Raw genomic sequence first — 21,810 nt, forward strand, 5'->3', positions numbered from 1 at the left:
TTGACAATATTACTGATGCTCCCAGTGTTCAGTGACTGCAGGTTTCTGTGGAGGGACTCATAGTGGGTGACTGCCATACAGCAATAAAACGATTGACCTAAATTCCCTCCACCTGAGTAGACCACTGTGCTATTTCATAGACACAAATGTGTGAAATGCTTAATTCCAGCTAACATGCTTTGTAACATGCACATTGTGAATTCAGCTGCACATGTAATCTCATTAAGGAGAGTGTTGATTAGTGTACAGATAGATGAACTGTTTCTGCTTCTCATTAGCCATGGCTTAATATTTAGTTCTGGATGTGCTAAAAGAAACAACAGGGTGATTGTCAGAGTGCACTTGCTTGAATCGTGGACTTCAACAAAACCATAATATTTAAGTTAATTTCTGTTTGCTCATCTGTGCAAATGGAAAGATGTCCTGACTGAATCCAGAATTAAAGTGTCCAAACAAGTGTGGAACTAATAAGGAAATGATAAACTGATTTGTAAACATGAGTCTATATAGTCATAGTCTGACAAACATTGGCTTGCTTCTATGTCATGAATTGCTCTTTTGTATTTTTTTTTTCCTTTTCTACAAATATCAACACATTCATCGGCCTGTCAAAGTTAAAAAGACACAGGGGAGTATGATATGCCATAAGCCAGCAGAACTGAGCTTTTCAATAGGAGAACCCAAATGAAAACAGAAAGAAGAAACGTAAGATTGTAAAGAGGAAAAATTGCTTCAAAAAGATGACACGTGTTTAGTAGCATAAGGTGAATTTGGTCTGAGTTGGGAATACAAACAGGGATTTATAGTATCACTGACTTCCCAGTCCCTCACTTACAGAATCTCTTTTCTACCTTGGAGATTTAGAAGATCCAAACTACACGGCAACGAGGCCTGGGAATGAGACTCTGTTCTGAAGGGTCTGAGTAAGTCACCCTGCAGCCTATGCGAAAGAAGTGTGATTCTTAAAAGTCTGTCAAATATAAAAACAGAGCCTTTGGAAGGACTTTAACTCTTAGCTTAGACATTCCCCCGTCTGAACCCAATCGTAAATGGAAGCATTGCTGCTCTTGATACTCAGTTTTCAGATGTCACGTCGCCATCCGTCAACTTCTGCAGTGCTTACTCTTTTCTAGGAAGATGATATCATTCATATATTGGTCAAATACTTTTTTAATTAATTCATTTATTTTTTACACTCCATATTTTATTTCCCCCTCCATCCACTCTCCAACTGTTCCACATCCCATACCTCCTCCCAACCCCCTGTCTCCACGTGGATGTAACACCCCTTACCCCACCTGACCTCACAAGGAGCTGAAAGAGTCAGATGAAGATATTTGCACCCAATGGACACAAGCAGTTGATTCCTGTTGTTGAATTATGGAAAGGCTGAAAGAAGCTGAGAAGGGTGACTCTGTAGGAGGATCAGCAGTCTCAATTAATGTGGACCCCTGCAACTCTCAAACACTGGACCACCAAACAGGCAGCACATACCAGCAGATATGTGACCCCCAAAACACATACAGCAGAGGACTGCCAGGTCTGTGTTCATTCAGAGATGATACACCTAACCCTCAAGAGACTGGAGGCCCCAGGGAGTTTAGAGGTCAAAAACTTTTCATTTTAGCTCCAGTCATTTTTTTTTCTTTTTCTTCTAAAAAATCCCTCCATTGAAGCTGTATAGTTAAAAATCACATTTGGATAGTTAACTGGTAGATAATAAATTCTCTGTAGTAAAATTGTCTTAATTGCTTGATTTTGATTTTTTAGGAAAGGGCAATTTACCCTGTTCCATGTACAAGCTTTTACCCTCAACTGCCTGAATATTTTATCAGTTTTTACTACTACTACTACTACTACTACTACTACTACTACTACTACTACTACTACTCAGTTAATTAGGAAACCTGGGAAATTTTCACCTAGAGCCTTATCTGGTATCTAGAACTATACTAGTATCTTTCACCGTTAGTATGTGTGTAGCATCTCCAGTATTGGAAAATTGAATAAAACAAAAAGCAAGAAGGAAGAACATCCAAACCACCCTATTCAGTGGTAAACATTAGTAACTCCTTGTTGCATCTGTGCTTTGTGAAATGATTAATGTTCTATGTAGGTGTCGCAAAAGTAGATATGGCAGAAGAGAATAGGTATAAATACTGTACCTGCACTTTCAGGGTAACAACAACATTCTCTTATTAACTATCTGGGTGAAACACAATTGGAATGACTGCGGCATGTTAACCACTGCTAGACAAGTAACATTTAAATTTAAATGGAAAAATACAGAAAATAAGTTGTGCACACACTAAAATATATGAATTATATGTTTTAACATAGGAAGAAAATATAATCACTCAATAACCATGTTTCAACAAGGGTTGTCTTCTCACATGCTCCTCTGAACTCATTGTGAACACAGTGTCCATACAGTATCCAGAGGTACACTATTAGGCAAAATTTAGACCAGAGATGATACTTTCCATTTCTGTTGATGATCAAGCACCATAGGATTCTTCAGGAATATAGGGAGAATACAGGAAATCAATGAACACACTGGAAAAAATTGTATCAGCTGTTTCTGTATTTAGCCTCTTTTGTTTTTTATACAGAATAAGTTCAAAGACTAAAAGAATCAAAGAAACCATTTTTTTTATTTCTGATCTTTTTCTCTAACTTGATTTTTTAAAATATTGAAATCATTTTTATGTGTTATTGAGTAATAGTGTGACAATAAGATATATTTGTATACTAACATTGAAGTTATGGTATTCATGCTGATGTAATTAGACTTCAATTTCCCATCAGTTTAAGATGCAGACCCTCTCCTCTTGCCTAGATACTTTATACTCTCATCCAACAATATGTGTGGTCCCTGGTGTTTGATAAAATAGTATTATGGGCTGTAATGTTATAAATAATATAACAAGAGTATTGATTTATCGATAAGCTTTCTAGACATTTCAATTTTTAAAACTTGGCTACTATCTTGAGTGATCCAGCTGTAGATTTTATATGTATAACGGGTGCATATTCAAGAGTCTTAGTGTGTCAGTCTGATTAAAGCCTGTAAATTTTCTACTTGGATCTTTAAACAGTATAAATCAAATTTTACTCTCAAATATTTTTGCAATATGTTTTTGTCCAGCACTCTGCCTAACCAGAAAAGTATGTATTTGCTTTAATCTCTGACATCTCATTAGAGTGAAACTTCAAAATGGCAGATGTCAATTACACAATTTTAAAAAACTCTTTCGAGTTTTTTGTGGCTTTCTGCTTTGAAAGGGATTTGCCAGAAAATATAAGCCCTATAATGATTAGGAAAACAGAAACTCTGAATTTCCTCTAGTAGGAGTATAGGAAAAAGACAATCTATCCTTCTGGAAGTATCTCATCCCATAGAACAGATGGATGGAGGAAGCAGCTAGGCAGTGAGAGCTGTCCCTAGTCCCTCACTGTGCAACAGGAAACTTCTTTCCCATTATTGAATTCTTATCTCCAACTTGATACACAGTTCTTAATACACCAAAACACCCTGGGGCTGGGGATTACCCTATGCTCTACAACATGAAAAGCAGCCCTGGTGAGAAATAGAAGAGAAAATAGGAATGATACAACTAAATTTGTCTTTGAAATATTTTCTGTGAGAAGTTGATGTCATTGTGAACTGTGAAGAATATTACAAAATAAAGGGAGGATGGAAAGTAAGGGTTATGAAAAGGTTCCTTTCCTGAATATTTCTCTTTAGATTATGTCCACCTATCATGTTAAGTCAGACCTACTTGTCTATGCTATAATTTCCATGTTTATTGGGTATTTTAAGAGAAACTAAATTGTAATGAAAACTACCAGTGCTTTTTTTTTTTATAATATATGATATACAGTTTGATACTGCAATTATAGCAGGTTATAATCTAGCCACATAGAGAAGGAAGCTTACAGAATTTAATAAATGAGATCATTGGACATTTAGTTTCTTGAAAACCTAAGCTTCTTGCATTTTGATAGTGTATACAATTGTGTTTAAACAATTTCCTCTTTCCTTAAAAACATCAAAGCTTCCGATACTTCCAATGGGACCTCATAAAATTGCAAAGCTTCTGTAAGGCAAAGGACACTGTCAATAGGACAAAATAGCAATCAACAGATTGGGAAAAGATCATTATGAATCCTACATCCGATATTGGGCTAATATCCAATATATACAAAGAACTCAAGAAGTTAGACTCCAGAGAACCAAATAACCCATTTAAAAATGGGGTACAAAGCTAAACAAAGAATTCTCAACAGATAAATATCGATTGACTGAGAAGCAACCTAAAAATATTCAGCATCCTTAGTCCACAGAGAAACGCAAATCAAAGCATCCCTGAAATTTCACCTCACACCAGTCGGAATGATGCTGCTGAGTATGTGGAGGAAGAGGAACACTCCTCCATTGCTTGTGGGATTGCAACCCACAACCACTCTGGAAATCAGTCTGATGGTTCAGAAAATTGCACATAGTATTATGTTAGGACCCAGCTATACCACTCCTGGGAATATACCCGAAACGTATGCTCCAATGAACATAGTGGAACATGTCTCCTTGTATCCAAAATACAATTCAAAGATCACATGAAGCTCCAGAAGAAGGAAGACCAAAGTGTGGATGCTTTGGTCCTTCTTAGAAGGAGAACAAAATACTCACAGGAGAAAATAAGGAAATAAAGTGTGAAGCAGAGCTGAATTCAGGAAAGGCCATCCAGAGACTGCCCCACCTGGGAATCCATACCATATACAGTCACCAAACTCAGAGACTATTGTGGATGTCAAGAAGTGCTTGCTGATAGAGCCTGATAGACCTGTCTCCTGAGAAGCTCTGAGAGAGTCTGATAAGTACAGAGGCAGATGCTCATAGCCACCCATTGGACTGAACATGGGGTTCCAAATGGAGGAGTTAGAGAAAGAACAGAAGGGGCTGAGGGGTTTTCAACCCATAGGAATAACAATATCAACCAGCCAGACTCCTTAGAGTTCCCAGGGACTAAACCCCTAACCAAAGAGTACACATGGGCAGACCCATAGCTCCAGCCACATATGTATCAGAGGATGGCCTTGTCTGGCATCATGGGAGGTGAGACCCTTGGTCCTGTGTAGGATAATGCCAAGGCAGGAGCCAGGAAAGGGTAGATGAAGCAGGGGGAGGGGGAATGGTATAGGAGGTTCTTGGGGGAAAAACTGGGAAAGGAGATAACATTTGAAATGTAAATAAAGAAAATATCCAATAAGAAAATAACATAAAATAATAAAAATAAAATAAAATTTTTATGCTAGACTTAAAAACATATGGCAAATTGATAAATAAAATATTAGCTGCAAAGGATGATTTGTAAATGTTCTAAGTTATTTATAAATCCTGAAATGATAAGCTTTCTATAGGTAAATATTTACAAATGGTTGATTGATCCACGGATTTTGAACATTAGAATTTCCAGAAACAAGATTTATATTAAAATATATTCACTTTGATTCTCATTTTTGAAACAGTCATGGGATAAGTATATTGGTCTGATTTTTTCTCTGAGTTTTATTTCCTCTCAATGGTACTTTCTTTGCAAGTAGAAAGAAATTCACCGGCATCATGAGAGAGTAGGTGCAGCCTGATGCAAGCAGGGAAAGAATGAGTCCCTGAGTTAGTCATGAATGTCTTTCCTCTTAAGAAACTGTCAGTTGTGAGGGAAATAAATTTTTAAAGTCTTTCCAGTGCTCTGAGGCCATTCTTCTCCTTATTAAAATGTGCATATGATTATGTAGGAGGTGATTAGATGTCAGTCATGCCAATTCCATTGATCATGTCTTGTAGGTTTGCCTTGGTATAATTTGTCAGGGGCAGACACTCAGGGTTAGGGTAGAAGCAATGAACTGATGCTCTCAGACTCTGGAGGACAAAGCTGCTTTCTTACTGTCTACACATCTTCCTGCTCCTTGTAATTGCTGAACTGTTTTCTCTCTTAGTAATTGCCAGAACTTTCATTACAGCTCTGAATGGCAAGACCAAGAAAGATCCCTTTTGTACTATTGTATAATAACAACTAAGCTATATGCTAGCTACTCTTATTTGTGTTACTCTGAGTCAGACCGAACATTTAAAAATATATATAGATCTATCTTTGATACTTGCAATTGACACTAAAAATCATATAACCTTTTCTTTAGAAAGACTATTTATAAACAGAAAATTGGGTTGAAAGTAAAAAGCAGAATACAAGGCCCAATACTATAAAAATATAAATACTAAAATAACATTGCAGCTCATTCTATTCAGCATAGACAAATAATATAAAATAAAATAATAAAAATGTGGCTTTTCTGATGACTGACCTGGGAGAGGGGAATGTTTTGTTTCCTAATCCCATGGCAGGGACAAAGGACATGGGTTGTGCCATGAGCAGTAGTTATTTTAGAACACTGAATCAGTAATCTTAGGAATTCCCTAGTCTTGTGCTTCACAGACAGTGCTTGCTAAAAGGGAAACTCTCTAATGGAGGCTGATGTCCTTAGCCTCTAAGCTTGAAAGCAGTGACACTTTGACTTGAAAGAGTCTTAAAAGAGAACATCAAGGTGCCTTCAAGTATAACTACTGATCCCAATTAAATCTGCAAGTGAGCTCTGTACTCAGTTCTGAATAAACACTGATGTTCAAAAACATTAACTTTTGTGAGCTAGAAGGAGCAAAAGGAAAGCAGAAGTCATGCACTGGTTCTGTGAGAGGCTCTAAGCAGATAGACTTAAAGACTTGGGTGACTGTTTTAACAACTGTAGATGGAAACTAAGATAACAAATGGGGAATGTAAAACAGAGCAGGTTGTATTTAGGAGTATATATGTATATGCATATGCATGTATACATGTACAAACAACTGATGTGGAAGAAAAGGTCCTGAATTTAAACAGAGAGCAAAAGGGGGTATATGGGAGTATTTGGAAGGAGAAATGGAAAGAAGAGTGATGTAATTATAATTACATTGTAATCTTGGAAAATAAAGAAGCAATAAAAGCAATACAGAATTTTTTTTTATTTTTATTTTTATTTTTTATTTTATTTTATTTTTTTTTTTTTTTGAGACAGGGTTCTCTGTGTAGGCCTGGCTGTCCTGGAATTCACTCTGTAGACCAGGCTGGCCTCGAACTCAGAAATCCTCCTGCCTCTGCCTCCCAAGTGCTGGGGTTAAAAGCATGTGCCATCACTGCCAGGCAATCCAGAATTTTTAATCATAAATCTTATTTTGGTAATGAGGGTTCTTCAATATTTAATCTACTTTAATACTACAATGATCTGTTTCTTTATTAAATAACCTGATAAAAGTTACTAGATAAAATTATAAGTACTGTTTCTTTACATTAGCATCATTATTTTCTTAGAAAAAAATACCTAGACATAAAACTGTTGAGAAATATAATAATTCATTTTTAGGATTTTGAAATAGACTAATAAATCTCCAGAAACATATCTCCTTTCTCATCAGATTTACTTTTAAGGTAAAATTGTTTCTTATTTAAATTTACTCCTCTTTTAAATTTCTATTCCTCTAAGCCTCATAATCTACCTGTTCATTTTGTTATACAAATGTTCCCTTCATCATCCTATCATTCCCTGATCTCATTTTGTGTATCACAGCTCACAAGAACATTGAACAAAAGAGGATAAAGAAGTCAGGTCGCTTGTGTTTATAGAAATGAGTGTTCTGATGTCAGCATGGATTAGCAACTAAAAAAATTCTAAAACCTTTAACTTCTGCACTATGTTAGTGCCACTGTGCCCTCTGTATTTTCTTATCAAATGTCCTAAACACTGAAAACACAGTCACTACATAAGAAGGAATTACAAGTCAGGCAGTGGTAGTGCATGCCTTTAATCCCAGCACTTGGGAGGTTGAGGTAGGTGGATTTTGAAGTTCAAGGGCAGCCTGATTTACAGAGTGTGGTCCAGGACAGCCAGGGCTATACAGAGAAACCCTGTCTTAAACAACCAAAACAAAAAGGAGGAGGAGGAGGAGGAGGAGGAGGAGGAGGAATTACAGATACAAGCACTTTTGAGGAGAGTCTGAAGTGAATTGTTTGCCTTTCCACCTAATTTGTGAATGAAATTATGACGGATTGTCCTGTTCCTCCTTCCTTTTGGCTCTCATCTATTCCTTCTTCATTTTTATTCTCTTTTATTATTTGAATTTTAATCACATAATAGCAGATAAATCTTCTCTTGGTTTAGAAAGCTCAATATAAATGGGAATCTATTCTCTGAAAACTATGTCTCCCCTCAGTCCTTACCAACTGGCCTTTGTATAGAAGACTTCCAGTCTTCTTGCATGCCATGCACAGATAATTTACTATACATTTTCTTTCTCCCTCTATACATATATAAAGAAATGTATCCTACTTTTTGAAATGATTTTGTGTTATGATCATGATTACATGCATTTGCTTATTTATTTAAAATTAATTTTAAATACATTGTGATGATTGAGTCATATGAGTTTGTACATTTGCTTTCACATCTGGGGAAACATCTTCTCTACAAGCGGCATGAATTATTCAACAACTTGGCACTGATGTTCATTTCAATGGCTGCCATTATTTTTTTCTTTTGAGGTCAATGTTCCACATCACTTCACACATGTGGTTCCTGAAGGAAACATTTCTACAACTGGAATTGGTAATTCAAAGGGTGAATACATCTGTAATTTATCAGTCTTGTCAAAGTCATCATTACAAATGTTGGAGAACTGGTTTTCTGACTGAGAATTACCCAACAGTACCTATTTCTTCACCCTATCACTTCTTAATTTTTTGTGTGAATGTTTTTCATAACTATCAAACATGTTTTGTAAAAACAAAATATCAGCATCTTAGTTTGCACTCTTTTTCAATGTAACCAAACACTTTCATAATTCTTAAAGAAACATTTATATTTCCTGGTGTATGTTATTATCTTTCTATATTTTGCCTCATCTGATTAAGTTATTTCATTTTTATAATATTTCTTTGATTATACTCTTATATATGAATGGACATACATCCATTTTCGTATAACAATTTGCACATATTTCATATTGTTTCTGCTTTAACTTTTAGGTTTTGCCTCTTTTGTTTGAGAGAGTATCTTGTTTTACAGATTAGGTTGCCCTCCAACCTGCACTCTTCCTGTTCAACTTCACAATGATGTATGTACAGGTGTGCATGCCTTCAAAGTTGGCTTAAATTGTTTTTGTTTATTTCATGTTGAAACCTACAGCCTTCATAATCGAACATATTGCTTGAGATCATAGCATATTAGAGATCTCAGAATGACACGTTTATCCCATTCTATAGCAAGATTGTTAGATTTATACAGTTTCAGCATGTATTTCAAATTAAATTATTTAATGATTTTTAATTACTCTTCCAATTTTATCTTTTACACATCTTTCAGATCATAAAACATTAAATAAAAAATATTTTTACCAAATTGTATGATATTCTAATTCTATAACAACTTAATTTTATGACATACTTGTTCTTTCTCTGAAAAATTGTTTACCTATGCACCATGTCATCATTTTAATAACCTTCATAGTTATATTTAAATATTTATGTTTATATATATACATATATATATGTATGTATATATATATTAAAAACTACTATCATTTTTCAGGAAGGGCTTAATGTTTTCTGGAAATTATAATGCTGTGGCAAACATTCAAGAACAAACCAAGTAAGGCCCAAAGTGGGATCCAGTTCAAGGGGAGGTCCCAAGACCTGACACTATTACTGATATTATGGTACACTCACAAGAAGTGACCTATCATGACTGCCCTTTGAAAAACCAAAAAAAATCAGCTGAAAAAGTCAGATATAAATATTTATACCCAGCCAATGGACAGAAGCAGCTGACCCTTGTTGCTGAATTAGGGAAGACTGAAAGAAGTTGAGGAGAAGGGCAATCCTATAGGATGACCTTAATTAATCTGGCCCCCAAGGTCTCTCAAACACTGGACCACCAAACAGACAGCATATACTAGCTGATATGAGGTCACCAACACACATACAGTAGAGGACTTCCGGGTCTGTGTTCATTCAGAGATGATGCACCTAACCCCCAACAGACTGGAGGCCCCAGGGACTTTAGAGGTCAGGTGGAGTGGGGGCTAGGGGCATCCACGTGGAAACAGGGTGGGGTGGGGAAGAGGTGTTGAATGTGGAGCAAATGGAGTGTGGATAGGAGAATGGGGAATGAAATATGAAGTATATAAAATAAATTAAAAATAAAATAAAATTTAAAAAGAAAAAGAAAAAAATGTATGTCTGTAATCCAAGCACGTGGAAAGTTGAAGCAGGAAAATTGCCATAGTATCAGGGCTAGCCTGGACTACATGGTAAAACTGTCTCAAAAACAAACAATTGTGAATATCTCCACCATTCGTAGATTTGAAAACTATACATGAAAAGGCATAAAGACTTTCTTTCCAACAGGAACATGTGAAGCTATGACTCATCTGATGCCCTCAACTACCTGTGGAGTAATGACTAGATAGTCTCTCCCAGATAGAAAGTGTCATCTATCATGGCCAACACAACTTTGATCTGGAAACATCTTCCTGGGGACTCATCTTTATCTTTTGAAAACTTATCTTTCTCTGCTGCTTATAAAATCCTCCTTCTGTCTCTATTCCTGGTAGATACTAAGCAGCTGAGATAGCATGTGTGTGATAGCATAAGTAAGTCAGGTACAAGTTCACTGCAGTGTCGCTATTTTCTGTGTCATTCAGTAGAGAAGAGAAGAGTATGAATAATAAGGACTAAGTATTGGGCTGCTGCAGTAATCTATTATTTGCTGTGTTGGGAATATTGGAGACTCACTGACAAGGAGATTACAGTATAGAGAGTCACTCTTGTTTGAAAATGACATGATACAGATCAAAAAATAGTCAAATATTCACCTGGAACCCAAGCAATAAAAACACATTTATTATTTTAAGACTTTCGGGATAGCATTTGAAATGTTAATGAAGAAAATACCTAATAAAAAATTGGAAAAAGAAAAAAATGAAAAAATGACAAGGATTAAAAAAAAAATTTATATAAACACCTCAGGGATCTGCCACCAATTTCACAAAACTACAATACTACAAGAATTTTGCATTAAATTTTAGCATCCTGCAGCACTCAGAGTTTTCCCTGACTTGGTGATATTACTGAAATCTACAAAGGTTTAAAGCTTGGGTGTGTATATGTAACAAAACTTTAACAAAAAGATGCCTTAAACTTGAGATAGAAATAGGGGGTATGTATTCATGGGATGGGTTGGAGGGAAAAATGGATAAGGCAAAATTATATAATTATAAAATTATTTAAAATATTCTTTAAAAAAAACTGATACAGGACCACTAAAATTTGAACTGCAGAATCTTCCTAAAGTTTAAAATCAAATATAAAGTAGAAACATGAAGCATGAGTAGATAAGAAAATATATTAAACTCCAAAATACATGTTTAGCCTCACAAGTGAATTTGGACTAAGCTTGTAACAATGTCCTAACTGACTTACGCACTAGCAGTCAGCATGGGAGGAAGTTTTCCTATGGTTGTTACAAACAGCTATCTTCCTTGGCTATATAAGTGGGCTTTGAAGTCCACATACGATATAAGCTGATCATGGTTTCCCTTCCCTCATGTCTCTAAATTCTCCTTACTTTCTCATCTGACCGACTCTAAGCCTTTTCTTTTTAGAAGGCAAGCAAGCAAACAAAAAAATCAAACAAACCAGGATAAAACACACACACACACACACACACACACACACACACACACACACACACCATAAAAATAAAATCAGAAACCGTAATATACAAGCAAAGGATCAGTCACTTTATGAGGTGGCTAGCAGGCTTTGCATTATTAGTCAACAAATCAACAACTTGTCACTCAGTCATTTCTGGAAATTTTCTTGGGTGAGTTCAGTTGGCAACATAAATAAAAACGTAACCTGAAATAAGAGCACATAAACTAAAGCCTAGAACATGTACCATTAGCCACTTCTAAGAGCTGAAGGACTGCAACATCTTAGGCTACCAAAGAGCTGTGACCCTTAGGGTTGAAGATTCTGACACCTGAGGCCTGCTGGGAACTCCAAAGCAAGTGTCAGCTGCTTTTCCTTGCCACCATTTGCTGCTGAAGATAGCTTATGATATCCATTCCTGTGCTGGTAAGAAGAAAAGACCACAATGAGATCAACAGAGATCAAAGGACACTGATTCTCAAAGCATTTGTTGGAAGATTCCTGGGGTCCTGAAGTAGTTGCCAAAATTCTAATATCTCTATATGTCATATAGCATTCCTATTAATCAATAAGAAAACTAAGAACTCAAAAATAATTCCATCCTTTTGAAGAAAAAGAAAAGAATTACTATTGAGACATGAATAATAAGGAAGAGCAAGCTGTCTCAAGGGGCAGCAGATTTAGAAAAAAAAAATATGTGTTCCCATTTTTGCTTGTTAGTTTATTTTCACAAGTGTGGGGTCAGAGTGAAAACAGGCTTCTAAATTCCCATGAAAAAGCATGCCCTTCAGTACAGAAAACAACAGAAGTAGGAACCTCCCCAGTGACTGAAGAATGAGAAGGGGTCCTGCTGACGAATAGTCAGTGACCACTGGACTAAAGCTTTAACACACTTTCAGATATTTCAGAATTATCACACATCCTATATGGGTGATACACACTAAGAACACAGAAGCAAATATTAAAGAAATAAATGGGTAATTGGGGAAGTGTCTGAAAGAGATTTTTAAATTGCCTTCTTAAAGAAAAATAGATATGTTTAAACTTTGACATAAGATAATGGGATAAGCTATTTTAACACTGTACACTACAATGATTAACATGGAATAAAAATACTAAATTCATGAACAACCGGTGTTCCCAAAGCGACTCGAGAGATGAATAATGTGTCATCATGTATGATAGAACCTTAACGCTTTCAAGATTAAAAGCAAAATAAGCCACCCAGAAAGGCCTATTGGACGTGTTTCCTCTCATTTAGAAAACCTATGAAATTGTTAGTAATCAGAGGGGAATAAGAAGGCTTGGACAGAGTGGGAGCAAGACTTACATCTTTGATGTATACTTGGCTTTCTGAATATGTTTTATGAAACAATTGTTAGAATGCCAGTTGTCCCAGGTGCGGCTCACACCTGTAATTCCAGCATTTGGGGGCTGAGACAGACGATCTCTGCAAGTAGCATACGAATCAGGCCTTCATGAAAGATCCTGACTCATAAAATAAAGTAAAATGTATCCATTCAGATACATTTATTTTTTATTTTTTTTATATTTGCATTCAGGCTTACATGCTTTCTTTCTAGCTAGTAGGGATAAATAAATAAACAAGTAGAAAAGACTTGATTAACCTGGTTTTTGTTGTTGTTGTTCTTTTGACAAAACCAGAAAATAGCCATAATGTGAAATAAATAAAAACTATTATTTTACGTGTTTGAACACTTGTCACTAGAGTCCCACCTGAATTTCCCTCCCCAGTTTTCTCTCCCAGGTTTCATCTTGAATCACAAGTAATTCACACATATTTCTAATGAATACATTGCACAGTGCAATTCTGTCCCTGGACAAACCCTATGGATCTGGATTGCCTATACAATAAAATTTCTAACAACAAGGCATTCTTTTTCTATCAGCTCACATGGTTCTATCTATATCATGCTTCATAGCTTTTGCTTTTCTCTCATGGTGCACTCTATTGATGTAAGTTATAACCATGCCTTTTAAAGAAAGTTCAGAATAATATTAAAAGTTCAGAAACCTCAACTTATTCACTCTTAGGACAATTACGTACTTATAGAAAATAATCTATATATTACCTAAGACCCATTAGTTCAGAGCAGATGTCCCATAAAAGTAACTAAGAATTCAAAAATAATCCCATCCTTTTGAAGTGTCAGGAGTAGTACTACTGTAACAAACATCAACTGCAAATACAGGATTAATCAGAATATGAGAGTAGGCAAGTAAAGAAAATGGAAAATAGGAAATATTTTTAAAGGGTGAACACAAATTTACTTTTTGTCACACATCATAAAAGTATGCTAAAAAAAATACAAGTATAAAACAACGAAGATTTCATGTTCATAATTATTAGATGTAAATGTTCCTCAACAATGTGCATAAACACTTAAAAGTTCACTTTAGAGTTTCATTTCTCTCCCCTATGGATTTCTTAGGCTTCTTATTTATGCACACAGAGATGTTAAGCTATTGAAAGGAAGTAGATTTTTTCCTTTCTAGTATTTAAGATATGTGGTTATTACTTAGCACAACCCTGGCTGTAGCCAATTAGTAAACATATTTAGAAATATTTAAAAGAACTTCGTTTCCATCAAATATGTCCTATGCAGGAACTTCAGATGTCCTAGGGATGTGAATCTAGGTCATTCAGCCAGGAGCTCAGAGAGTGTCTGTTCTTGCTGTTAAAAAGAAAATGTCACTGTAGAAAAAATTAAAGACATGCTGCTATTAGAGAATGAGCAGAACTAGCCAGCAAATCATAGCTAAAGAAGGCAAGCCTAGACCAGTAGGGTCAACAAGAAAAGAGAAAGCATTGTTATAGAAAGTCATAGGTCTATAAAAGGCTTACACAGAGAATGCTTGCTTACTCCCTTTCTGTAATGCCCATCCCCCTTCCGCCTAATTATCTAACATTAGGATCTGTAGAACAGCCCCGCAGAAAAGATGTGCAAACAATAACTAGACACATAGTAATTTGTGCATTTTCTTAAATTATTTGTTAATTAAGCCTGGGTTTACTGTTGTTTTGAGTGGGAAACTAACAATTATCTCGAGCTCATAAGAATGTTGCAATATATGTAACTTCACAGTATGTATGTTTAATTAAAATAATGACCCATGCTTATTATTGTGCTCATGACCAGCCCAGGAAGCCCACTTCTAAGTTGTAATATGGTATTCAGATTGTGTCTTTAATCTCCTGGGGTATGAATATGTACATTTCAAAAAATGAATATCAGTCTTTGTTCAAAACAAGTACAGAAAAGAATGTATTAACATTCACATTACCATATGATATTAAATTTACTGTATGATCAAGTAATAGAGAAGATTAATCTACTCCATTTTAGTACAAGCAGCCATGTTAGGCCTTACATTTCAGTTTCCCAAAGAAACAGGCAAGGCTTCTCAGGAAAGCCACAGACAACAGGTCTTTAATCAATAGGGGCCCTGACATTTGGCCAAAATAGAGGACTAGCCAGGAGTTGAGACATTCCTGGGACATCTGGCCAAGAGAAAAAATGACTCCTGAATTAGGACATTTCCTGAAATTTCTCTAAGACTGAACAAATCTGGTAAAACTAATATAACAACCAATCATAAATTGTACTGATGCAACTGCTTCAGGCCTAACCAATCATGTTAGAGATTGACTAACCTTTCCAGAAAACTAATCTAGCCCTGCACATCTTCTCATCACCATTTTTATGAATGGTTGACTTGTGCATGCTGGTTGTTCCTGGAGAATAAACGCTTTTTGCCTTTGCATACTATTTGAGTCTGAGACCTTCCCTCAGTTATTCTTAGACCCTAACATAATGAAGTAATAAGAAACATAAAAATTGAGTTTTAAAGAGGTTACCCAGGAAGGAATTGCTGAAAACAGCTTGGTATTTAGAACATGGTATCTGGTGTCATACTTCTCAGCATTTTCTTTTAAAATTTCCACTCATCTATTTTTTCATTGATATTTATATTCATAGCCAGATTATACTGATAATTTGCATCATTTCTTTGTAGAAAACTATACCCCCTTCTCCCATGCCCTCCAAATTAAGAGGTTCAGAGTGAAGCAATTCTGACCTGGGAACATATGAATGCTGTGTGTTATATGGAATTAGTCTTGGACCTTGAGGAAGTCCATCAGCTTCACAGCTGTCTCATCTCTGAAACTCTATAAGGGTCCCTTGTCTTCCTGAAGATGAAATCTAGACACTAGACAATATGATCTAAATTATAGACTACAGACATAAGTTTCCTATTATTAATTCACTATTTGGTAATTTCATATATGAAAAAAGAATATTTGTTACCTTCGTATCTTTGTACCTTTACTCCAAATCCTCCTGGATGACCCCTCAAATATTACTCCCAACTTTATATTCCCATACAAGTACATACTGATTCTAATTATGGTTTCTTCAAGGATGTAGGGCCATCCACTGAAGCATGGGCAACACTACAGCCATACCCCTGAAGAAAACTGACACTCCTTCCTGACAAACTATTGTTTTTACTGTCTCCAACCAGCAGAAAAGAAGCGACTAAACCAATGTCCTTCGCAAAGCAGTTTATTCAGGAACATAACTATGTGCAATAAAAAAGATTCCCAACCTCTCTCGGCCATCCCCTTTTATACCCTCTAGTCCACTCCCCATCACCTCATTCCACGTAGGTCCAGTTCATTGGCTCAGGACTACATTTGTCACATCATCTGATCTTTCGTTGTGGTGCATCTGTGCAGTACAGTTTAACAGATGTGGCTATCTTGAGAGATATGAGGAAGTCAGTTGTCAGCCGTTAGACTTGGCAGCAGTCCCGGGCACCATCTTGGGGCCACAGCCAAACCCGCTCCTCACATCTCCTCCTTATTCTTTAATTTGGCAGAGAGAATGCCTGTCTTAGGTTGCCCCCTACAACAATGCTCCTTACCCGTCATTAGAAGACAGACAGCAGTGGTCTGATCCCTATCTTAGGTTGGTAACATGCCCAGGGAGACTTACCCATCATTGACTACTTCTCTAGCATGCCAAGCCACACTTGAGGAGACTGTCCCTTCTCCACAGCTGCAAATGCTTGTATCAACAGAGCTTAAGCCTGCAATGGCAATGTTGCATGCGGCAGATGCACCAAAAGGCCAGGACACTGATGAGCACTCAGCACAGTGCCAATCCACCAATACCAGCCCATTTCTTTAGGTGTGACATAGCGGTGGCAATCCAATTTGCAAGTCCTTCAGCCATGGAAACATCCACCCAAGTGGAATTGACCTTTTGGGTCTAAACAAGGTCATAACAGAAAGGGCCTGCATGGGCCATGGTACAAATCTAGGCATTCTCATCACAATAGCTAAAGAAAACATAGAAGCATTACTATAAAAACAACTATCCTCCTTACATTCTACAATATCATCAAAATAACTACCATTTAAACTAAAAATACAAAAGGAGGCCAAACGCATACAGGCATGGCTTTAAAGGATACTTTCTTCCCACAAGCAAATTTAATAACAGAAAGCTCAAATAATACAAATCCATTCAAATAAAAGCTAGCATTTCCCCACGCCCAACCATCAACATACTCAAAGGAGAAAGATCTGTGCAACTCCCATTTATACATTTGCACACAAGCACTATCTTGAGAAATATTATATATTACTTGAAAACACAATAATCCTTTCAGGCCTAGCTTTAAAGGTTCCTTAACCCCCGCTATATCTTCATCTCCAGGCAAAAAGGGTAACTGNAAAGATGCATTAGAAGTAAAAAGGTGAGGAAAAACTTGAGCTGAATGGGTCAACGGCAGTGGTTTGGGAAACACTGACATGATTCCCCATCATAGATCTCCAGTCATCACTGCAGGCAGCATCATCACCCCCAGGAGCAGCTTCATCAGGGCACCTTTGTCCATCTCGAACTACCCTCGTCAATGGCTCTGGAACCCACAGCAGCTGGTGATGATCCTGTGGAAACATACAAACAAAACCTCTCGTCCAGATCAACACAGGATTGGGCCCATGCCATTGTCCACTCAGAACATCCTTCCACATGACTGTGCCTTTGTAGGATGCCTCGGGATTGGCAAACCGTTCCACAGCAGTCAAATAATTTTTATCTTTAATCAAAAAATTCAAGGTAAAGAGAGCAATGGCTAATCTATCCCTAGAACCAGTGCCAGAGGCTATTCCCCCTATCTGTTTTATTAGACATTCAGAGTGCGATGGGCTCTTCCAATGATGCCCTGGCCCTGAGGATTGTAGGGTATACCGTGCATCAAGCGGACACCCATCATTTTACAAAAGGAAACAAAAGAAGNTGAAGTATAAGCAGGTCCATTATCAGTCTTAAGCTCTCTGGGCTGACCCCATGCACCCCATGCCTCAAAGCAATGGGCAATGACATGGCATGCCTTTTCACCTGTATGCAGGGAGGTAAACAATGCCCCAAAGACTGTATCTCCAGAAACATGAATAAATTGCAGTTTACCAAATTCTGAAAAATGAGTCACACCCATTTGCCAAATGTGGAGGGGAAGCAGGCCACAAGGGTTTACTTCCACACTCACCTGAGGCAATAAGGGGCACAGATTTTGCAAGCCCTAACAATATCCCTTGCCTCTGCTCTAGTAATATGAAATCGAGAAGAAAGTGTTTTGGAATTCACATGAAACTGTGAATGAAATTCATGAGCTGGTTCTACAGGTGTTTGAATCAAAAAGGCAGAGGCTGCTCTGGCAGCTTTATCAACAAAATCATTGCCCTCTGCTAAAGGGCCAGGCAAACCTGTATGAGGACAAAAATGGAGAACTTCTATTTAAAACTAAGGATTGCAATTTATTTAACAAATCTCCTATAATGGATCAAAAATTCACCTTCCTCACCACTTCCAGCACTGCTAATGAATTAACCACATACTGACTATCTGAAATTAAATTAAAAGATTCAGAATACCATTCAAAAACTTTTATTAAAAATATCCCAAGTCTTACACCAAAATACAGGCTCTGACTCAGAAGTATGAGTTTAACTTTCTCTTTAAATAAGACAATTGGGAAAGGGAATCAAGCTTGAAAAACAGCAACACTTATTTTGGCAAGATAGCAACCAAAATCTAAAGTACAAGCTATTATATCCAAATTAAAAGGCATTAAAAAATAAATCCTAATATTGAGGAAGGGGTACACAAACACAAGATACAGTATGTGTAAACATCTTGAAATTATAATTTAAGGGTAAAGTTGAAAAATTATGCTGTTTTAGCTAGAGATTAAGTGCACCATTTTTCCTGTTTCTCCCAAATAGAATTAGAGTTTACGATTTAATCACACCTCAAAGCTTTTCTCTCAATACAAAGCAACCATTAAATACACACAAAATACTTATTTGTTAATAATTTCCCTGGCTTATCCAACATGCAATGCACATGACTTGAAAGACTACAATTTGGGGGTGAGTGTACACAAACTGAAAAACCACAACTCCCAAGTTTTAAAATTTGCCCTTAACTTTAATTGTCTCACTCCGAGAACCTCAATAGTCCCTAATCTGAGAACTTAATAGTCTCTAACCGAGAACTTGAATTGTTCCACTTACCTGAGAGCTTTCCAGCTGGCTACCCTGACTGCTGAGATTTCTGGACTCGTCACTTCCCCATACGGGCCACCACTTGTCACTACCGTCTCCGACCAGCAGAAAAGAAGCGACGAAACCAATGTCCTTCTCAAAGCAGTTTATTCAGGAACATAACTATGTGCAGTAAAAAGATTCCCTACCTCTCTCGGCCATCCCCTTTTATACCCTCTAGTCCACTCCCCATCACCCCATTCCACGTAGGTCAAGTTCATTGGCTCAGGACTACATTTGTCACATCATCTGATCTTTTGTTGTGGTGCATCTGTGCAGTACAGTTTAACGGATGTGGCTATCTTGAGGGATATGAGGAAGACAGTTGTCAGCCATTAGACTTGGCGGCAGTCCTGGGCTCCATCTTGGGGCCGCAGCCAAACCCGCTCCTCAAAAACTATCAGTTACCAATAGCTCCAAAGCTAACAGAGAAGCCCCAGAAGCCTCAGAGGTCCAGTCTTGGTGTGAAAACAGTCCTGAGAAAGGCAGAGATGGGGGCAGTGATAATCTAATAAAAGCTTAGAGTCAGTATTGAATGCAACCTGCCAGTTCACGAACTCTCTGTTCCTGAGGACTGCCTGTGGACGTTGTACATCGTGGTGCGCACTAGGCTCCGCACCACGATGTACAACGTCCACAAGCAGTTCTTCAGCTTTCTCACCTTTCATTCATTTGCCTTTCCCTTCTCATTCTTGTACTTTCTTCCTTCTCTTCATTCTTTTACCTTGTCACTTCTCATGTCTTTGCTTTGTCTCTTTATATTCTTTAGCCTTCATACCCCTCATATTTTAGCCTTATCCCCTTTCATTCTTTTACTTTCTCCCTTCTAACTCTTGCTTTCTGCTCATAATTTTTCCTTCACCCTTCACACCCTTTTGCCTTCTCACCTCTCATTTTTAGTCTTCTCCCTGATTTCATTCTTTTTCATTCTCTCTTTTTATATTTTTGCCTTCTTTTTCTAGCTATGCCTTTTCTTCTTCCAACAACTTTAACTCTCCATGCTTGATGCCCTCAAGTTTACCCTGGCTAAATAAAGCAGCAGGCATTGGACTGGAGGGTACATGTATCTCTTCATAATACCAAATTCAAGGCCAAATCTGGTACAGAATTATTTCTACAAAGAACCATGCAGGCTTTTATGGCCTTTGTGGTTGGGTTGTCTAGATCCTTTTCTGTGACCTAAAAGTCAAGCAGAAGGCCCGCCCCACTTCCTCCACAGCCTTATAACCACTTCCATTCATCATTCCTAAGAACGATATCTGTTTCTTTTATTATGGTAGTATTAGGTCTGAATCATGGGGAAAGTGTTTTCTCCAGGAAAAGAAACTGAAAATAAAATAGAAAGGGCAGTAAATCAATTTTTGGCCAACAACAGGTATCAGCTCACAGGGTATCATGAGGATCAACAGCCTGGCAATGCTCCAGGGGCAGGAACTGTGCTACACTTCCCCATATGCAACCATGCAGGACCCACCAAGAACCCACTTCACTCTATAAGCAGTAGTGTTGAGTGGCTTGATCTGGTTAAGTTATTATGCAGGCAGAAATAGTAGGTGTAAGCTTTACCTCAAAATTCTGCTATGATACTGTTTTAATGTCTTGCAAATAGAGAAATCAGTTTCTTTCTTTTTTAAAAAATTGTATTATTTTTTTCATTAGATATTTTCTTCATTTACATTTCAAATGCTATCCCGAAATTCCCCTATATCCTTCCCCCGCATTGCTCTGCAACCCACGCACTCCCACTTCCTGACCCTGGCATTCCACTGTAGCAGGGCATATAATCTTCTCAAGGCAAAGGGCCTTTCCTCCTAATGATGACCAACTAGGCCATCTTCTGCTACATATGCAGCTATAGACACGAGCTCTGGGGGCACTGGTTAGTTCATATTGTTGTTCCTCCTATATGGCTGCAGACCCCTTCAGCTCCTTGGGTACTTTCTCTAGCTCCTCCGTTGGGGGCCCTGTGTTCCATCCAATATATGACTATGAGCATTCACTTCTGTATTTGCGAGGCACTGGTATAGCCTCACAAGAGACAGGTATATCAGGGCCCTGTCAGTAAAATTTATTTGGCATATGCAAAAGTATCTGGGTTTGGTGTCTGTTTATGGGATGGATCACTGGGTGAAGCAATCTCTGGATGGTTCTTCGAACCATCTCAGCTCCAAACTTTGTCTCTGTAACTCCTCCATGGGTATTTTGTTCCCCATTCTAAGGAAGAAAGTAGTATCAGACCGGAAGGCGAGCCATCTTTGCTCCGGTGCACTGCCGGGGAGAGAGCGGACTGGAGAGGGGACCCGCAGCTGGACCCGATCGTCCTGCGCCTCTCCTGCCCAGGAGGGGTGTTCGCCTGGCGGCTGTCCGCAGGCT

The 21,810-nt window shown here is 37.6% G+C and overlaps 1 pseudogene; it reads right to left on the reverse strand.

Annotated features, from left to right (window-relative positions):
• The window catches only part of LOC110327615, a 103,989-nt pseudogene extending 86,347 nt beyond the window's left edge, over positions 1-17,642 (reverse strand).
• Between the last annotated feature and the right edge of the window lie 4,168 nt (positions 17,643-21,810).

The sequence above is a fragment of the Mus pahari genome, chromosome 10 (assembly GCF_900095145.1).
Source record: "Mus pahari chromosome 10, PAHARI_EIJ_v1.1, whole genome shotgun sequence".
Taxonomy (NCBI): domain Eukaryota; kingdom Metazoa; phylum Chordata; class Mammalia; order Rodentia; family Muridae; genus Mus; species Mus pahari.